Source organism: Tupaia chinensis, unplaced genomic scaffold (assembly GCF_000334495.1).
Source record: "Tupaia chinensis unplaced genomic scaffold, TupChi_1.0 Scaffold145528_1, whole genome shotgun sequence".
Taxonomy (NCBI): Eukaryota; Metazoa; Chordata; class Mammalia; order Scandentia; family Tupaiidae; genus Tupaia; species Tupaia belangeri.
In genome coordinates, this window is record NW_006205385.1 from 833,590 (window position 1) to 840,928 (window position 7,339).

Genomic DNA, 7,339 nt, shown 5'->3' on the forward strand with positions numbered 1-7,339 from the left:
TATAAAACAGGAAGTAAAGAAGTTTGAGAATAGATCAAGGCTATCTAGAATTCTTGACTAGCTTGAGTTTTAATACTCATATTAAGGGTTTTCGTTTTTCTTTTGATTTTTTTTCTAGATGTACAAACCAAATGAGCTCTTCTTTAATGAAGAAAGTATGATGTGCCAGAATGAAGGCTGGGTTTTACCAGGGACAACCCTGAAGCAGTTTACTAAGGTGACGAATTCATTGCTTATTCGCATGTTGTAGCCAGCTGACTTTAGTGCTACAATCACTCCAGTTGCCTAAAGTCAAACAGGGACCTATTTTCCACCAAAATGCACATAAAAGTCTATCAAAATAGCTTCGTATGAACTTTATAGTAAAGATATTATTAGAGGGACCAGCAGATGGCCTGTTGGTTACATCCTTGACTCCCACATAGACGACCATGGTTCAAGTCCCAGATCTGGTGGCTTAAAACTGCTTTCCGGGTATGTGTGCATGCATGCCTAAAATCCCGAGAGGAGAATGGAGGAGAAGGGATTGCAGCACCCCTCCCCCCCCATCCCAGTGGTGATTTCTCACTTTCTGTTTATCTCTGTCTCTCTGGCGAGCACACGTACTCTGTATCAAAAATTCCTCTCTCTCTCTCTCTTTCTCTCAAAAAAAAGGGATTATTAGATAAATCTGAACTTTATAAACTCGGAACCGAGTTTAGGAGGTCTATAGAAGCCAGTAGTCTCCAAGTAGGCAACTTCTATTTTTCTTAATCCTTTTCCAAGTTCTCTGTGAAAGTTCACTTCTGACAGCTATCTCCTGTGGAAGGCCCTCATATATCTAGAAGAAACAGGAACTTCTTTTCCCAGGTACAAAAATTACACATTCCTAAATTTTATATTTCTGACTATTTAGCATAGTGATCTAAAATTCCTTAACAGCTGAATCCACTTATTTAGGAAATGAACACATTTGTTCCAAGATACTGATACAAACAGGTAAAAAGCTGTATGGCTTCCCCCTACACATACACACACACAAAAAAATGTATACAAACCAAAACTAACCAAAGTAAACATTAAACCAAATGTCAGTTTAATTTTGTTCTTTTATCAAATCAAAGTGAAAGTGTAGCCAGCCAGGTATTGGTCTGATAACAGAGAATAATGAAGGATTCAAAAAGTGGTATTAAGAATAGGGTGCCTATAGATGATATGATTCAAGTTAATCTGAAACAAGAGAAAAAGGGAAAAGAGATTGGGAAATAAATAGCTAAAACTTTCAGATTAAATCATGATAGCCAGACTCCAATTATTTGGATTTTGTTCTATGGACCTTGGTTGGAGTATATCGTCTGTCCTTGTTATTGTCAGAGTTCTTCTCTGTGAATTCACCTACTTGCTGACATTTACTTGTAACCCCCAACCTGATACCCACAGTGCTAAGATATCATTTGCAGGTGCACACAATACCATGAATACATGAGCTGTCCAAAGTGTACCTTCCCAGCCGAAATCAACCAAGGTGGCACTTTGCCATCTTGTTTCAGTACCCATACTCTAAACAACTGTCTATTTAAAATAGTGCCATGTTTTCTGTACTTTTGTAATTTTTCTTTTTAGGTTTTTGCCATAGGGCAACTGGGCTCATTGGAGACAGAAAGAGGCAGGAAGAAGGAAAATGAGAAATTACCTTCCTGGCGTGGCGGGGGTGATGGCTATGCTGCAATCCCTTCTCTTAAATTCTTCTGGTATTCTGGGCATGCACATACACATGCTTGCATGATTTTCAGCTACCAGGTCTAGGACTCAAACTGCAGTTGGCCACATGGGAATCCAACACCTTAACCACCATGCCACCTGCTGGCCCCACGTTTTATTACTTTTGTTGATGATTCTGCTCTTTAAAAGGGCTTCCAGCCATAATCCTGAAGTGCTACTAATAGTTTCTAAACCTAAGGAGGATTTAATCTGTTTTGGGGAGAAAAATCTAGCACCTTAGGTAAATGACATTCAGGCATTCATTTTAGTGCTTACATTTTGAATGTTAAGGATTCAACATTATGTATTAACTAAGGTGTCTTTAAACAAAACACAAAACCAGATTATGTATTGATCAGTTGACCAAAATGTTATGCCCAGAGACTTGCAGAATCCTCCCTCTTTGTTTTCCCCACGTATACACTAATTCACCATGTGCATCAACTTCACAGGACAGGGTGAAAACCAAGCTGCTGCTTTATTTACACAACACCATTCAGGTCAGTGGTTTTAGGTGAAAGCCATCTTTCTCCAAAGACCTATTCCAAGTGGGAAACCTGACTGTGACTCCAGACTCAAAGGAAATCAAATAGATAAACACAACTGGACTTGTTTCCATTATTATAAAGTGTCGGTAAACAATCATTAATGTTCTTTAAATTTCAAGGTACTACCAATTATTTGGATAGGAATGTTGCTATATTTATTTTATATCATTTAGACAGATGTATACCACTGTCAGTTGACTATCAGAATTCCTTCTCCTCAAAGATCTTTTCTGTCAAGTATCTCTTTGTTGGCTGTCTTAATCAGCAAGAAAATCTATCAAATTCACTCGGCCATGCTCTTCCATAAACTGAAGCAATCTTCACTATTTTTTTTTTTCGAGAGATTTTCACTGTAGGGCGCATGCGCTCGCCAGACAGACAGAGAGAGACATAGAGACAGAAAGCGAGAAATCACCCCCCAGGGGGGATGGTCACGCCGCAATCCCTTCTCCTCCATTCTCCTCTCGGGATCTTGGGCACGCACGCACACGCGCCCAGCGTGAGTTTAAGCCACCGGGTCCGGGACACGAACCGCGGTCGACTACGTGGGAGTCCAGCGACATAGCCATTACGCTAACTGTTGGTTCCTGCAATCTTCACTATTGACCTTCCTTTCTCAAACTGCATGAAGGTGTTTCCCTTCAAACAATATTACACATATTATAATGCAATCATTTTAGTACTCATAAATCTTTTCTTCAAATTAAAATAAGCACTTACTAAATTATGCTAGATAATGTTACAATTGTTAAGCTGACTGCATTTTCCAACTAGAAGATTATAGTCTTTAATCAAATCTTTATTCATTGCTGAGTTTCCGTAACAGCTGAGCAGCACTTGGCATCATGGACCACTCCCTTTAAAAAAAAAAAAAAGCTGTTTTTAAAAATACCATTGTGAGAGCTAGACAGTGATGCAGCTTTAAAATATGACACTACTAGGCTGACCCATATGGGAGGGTTCCAGGTTCACATTCAGGACCTCCCTGAGTACACCAGATAATATACACACCCACAATCAGGGCTGGCTGGGACTGGGATGGGTCATGGCATTGAGACCCTTTTGGGAATGCAGACTCCCTCTCATGTACACACATTCTCTCTGTCTCTCTCACCCTCTTTTTCTCTGTTGTTCTTGGATGAAATAAACCTTTAAAAATGTATTTAAAATATTTTTATCATAAAAGTAATTGTGCTATTATACAGAATTTAAAATACCTTAGAAATATAGAGGATTGAAAATTCCTACTTGCTATTCTATTTGTATTCCTCAGAGAAAACTGCATTAATAATTTGGGGAATGAATATATCCATGTACTCTATTAATAAATTTTATGTGTGTGCATGCACTTGTGCACATGCGTGTAAGGTGAAAAGTATAGACTTTCCTCTAATGGTACTTCCTATTTGTTTCTTTGATATACACTAATCTTCTAAATTTGTATGTAAAAGTCTGCCTTATTCTTTTTAACTCCACTTTGCGGTAACTATCCCACTGAATAGATATGCTGTGATTCCCTGGCTGTAGTTTCTATGTCCAATAGGGCCATAAGCTTGAGAAACAACCACAGTCCACAGTTTTTGTCTGTCCAGCCGTCACAGAACTGTCTTTGCCCAATTTGGCGGAGAGCTCATATTGTACCTTCCTCTTGATGCTTCTCCTCTCTGGATTCTGAGCTTGGATGTATATGTACCTGGTATGTTTTCAAAGTCACCAGGTCCAGCACTAGAACAGCTTATGTGGACTACTGCTACCTTAACCACTATGCCACCTGGCTAGCTCCATCTTCCCTGGGTTTTTATTCTCAGTATTTTGCTGTGTTGAAGCCAGACTTTCCTTTTGTGCCTCTAAGATATTGGTGTCACACCTTGATATCTGGTCCAGACTCTCTTCTCAAAAACTATACCCCACATTGGGCTGAGGTGCCAATTCCTACCATAATTCACAACTATCCAACTCCTTCAAAGAAGCTCTAATAACATTGTATCCAAAACAAAATTAACTGTGGGGGTGGGGGTGGGGGGTGTCTTAAGAGAGTTTGAGTCCTCCCAGGGAGTTCCTTGACTTCTATGAAAAATACCCAGCTTCTTTCATGGACCAATTCATGGAGCAATATTTAGAGATACCTTTCCTAGGCCACGAAAAGTCCTTCTCTAGCACCCTTAAAATATAAGGAGAGGGTACAGCAGGTAGTATGGTGGTTAGGGCACTGGATTCCCACATGGCTGACCATGGTTTGAGTCCTGGACCTGGCAGCTTGCTTTTTCACTTTCCCTCTCTTTTTCTCTCTGTCTCTCTCTCTGGTGAATTCATGTGTCCTATAGCAAATTAAATAATAATAGAAAAGTAAAATGAAAAGAAAGCAACATAAGTGGGGCTTACCTTAATTTTATAACCAAGGGGTCCTCCTTTTGGGAAAAGGTGAAGAAGACCCATACCTAAATGCCTCCATTCTACATTCCCAGGCCAAGAAGCAGAAAGCAGTTTCACTTCTGAAACTTGAAAGTTCACTTTTCCAGGGGTAAACTACATTTATTAATAGGAAAGCTTTTGTGTGTATTAATTTTTGAAATAGTCAGTATGCTTAATATTCTTATTGTTCCTAAATAGTTAGGAATCAATTCTCTTTGGTTTTGTCAACTGCAAATCAAAACATTATTCTCTTCCTGTTAAGAACATCTCTTATTTCTTTTTCTTGCTTCATTGAATTAGATAGTTCTTCCACATCAATGTCAAAAGTGATCATGGGCTGAGAGATGTGTTTGTGTCATTTCTCTTCATTTTCTAATTTCGCTCTATGTATTGTGATCACATATTATGAGTTACGTAGACTCATGGCATTTATATGTTCTTTTTTTTTTTTTGAGAGATTTTCACTGTAGGGCGCGTGCGCTCGCCAGACAGACAGAGAGAGACATAGAGACAGAAAGCGAGAAATCACCCCCCAGGAGGGATGGTCACGCCGCAATCCCTTCTCCTCCATTCTCCTCTCGGGATCTTGGGCACGCACGCACACGCGCCCAGCGTGAGTTTAAGCCACCGGGTCCGGGACACGAACCGCGGTCGACTACGTGGGAGTCCAGCGACATAGCCATTACGCTAACTGCTGGTTCCCACATTTATATGTTCTTTTTGGGTTACATCCATTTTCATCAGTAAACGCTCCAGTTCATCTCCTTTAAATCTCTACCTTGCATTCAATCTCATCTGATGCTACCACTGCAATCCTCCATGACCCTTGCACACACATGGTTTTCATCTTTCTAATGTCAACTGTTTTGAATCTGAGGCAGTTCACACTGGTCGAGGTCTTCAGGGTCCTTAATTCTCTACACTATTTTACAGAGATATACAAATACATCTGACTTTAGCAGCTATTTCAGTAGCTTGACAGTAAACAGATGGGTTTGCCATCTCAGAAGAGGAAATGAAAAAAAAAAAAAAGCGAGATCTTGTGGTTATCATTGCTTTAAGAAAAACATAAAAATAAAACCCTTTAACATAGTGTCTACTCAGCACATCCCTTAACTCCCAGTCTTGCCTTGTTCCTAAACTTCCTACTTTCCAAAACTTAGTTCCTTATCCCCACTCCGCTCTTAAGGAAACTCGTGCTCTATCTCCTTTCATCATTCTCTTCCCCAGGCCATCGTATCCACTCTCATCATTTCCATTCCACTGACATGCTTTTTAGTCCCCGCTATGCATTGCAGATCCAAACTGGGATCTTAGCTCTAGATTCATACATGAAATTCTTTGTTCCTCACACCCAAATCTGCTCTTCTTCCATCTTCTTCATCTCACTAACTGGGCTACATATGTGGTCATTCCTGAAATCTAAGATTCACCCATATCTTCTCTTTTGCTCCTCACATTAATCACCCATCTAATAAAGGATGACTCCACAAAACCTCAAGCTTTCTCTCTTTAACCTCCTTGTTATCTTTTTCTCTCATTCTCTCATGAGGTATGCATATCCTCTGGCCAAAGGGGTGGGGGGACACGATGTTTTCTCAAGGAATTACAAATAGAACTACTATATGATCTGTCAGTCCCACTTCTGGTTATATATCTAAAGGAAATGGAATCAGTATCTCCAAGAAATAACTGCACGCCGGGGTTCGTCATAGCAATATTCATAACAGTCAAAATATAAGAACCACTATAGTATTAGTAATGATGGTACATATACAATAGAATATTGTTCAGTCACAGAAAATGAAGAAAATCCTGCCATTAGTAGTAACGTGGGTGAAACTAGGGGACATTACACCAAGTGAAATAAGACAGGCCTAGCAAAACAAACACTATATGATCTCAGGACAGGTGGAATCTAAAATGCCAAACTGAGAGTAGAATGGTGGCTGCTAGGGGCTGAGAGAAGAGAAGAAATTATGGTTAAAGGGTACAAAGTTTCAAATATAAGATAAACAGGCTCTAGGGAGCTAAGGGACAGCATGGGTATTAATGGATGTGTTCGCTAATTTGATTGTGACCATCATTACACAGTGTATATGTCAAACCATTCCCTTGTACACTTTGACTATATTCAAACTTTATCTGCCAAGTATTTTAAATTTAATTTAATCAAATATATTTAAATTTTTAAAAAATACATTTAAAAATATTTTTAATAAAATATATTTTATATGTGATATACAAAATATACATACATTTCTTTTCTTTTTCCCCCCATATTTTTGCTATAGAGTGCATGTGCTCACTAGAGAAAGACAGAGAGAAACTGAGAATCCCCACACTTCAGACACCTCCCCCCCCCAGGGGATGGCCATGCTGCAACGCCTTCTCTTCCATTCTGTTCTCAGGATTTGGGCCACACACTCACAGGTGTCTGGTGTGAGTTTCAAGCCACTGAGTCTGAAGCTCAAACCTTGGTCAACCATGTGGGAGTCCAGTGCCTTAACCACTATGCCACCTGCTGGCCTCTACATCAGGTATATATATATTTCTATGGCTTTGATAAAATAATCTCCCTGGTTCCTGCCAATTCTTCCATCTTTGACTCCTCCTCTTTTTTTTTTTTTTTTTTTTTT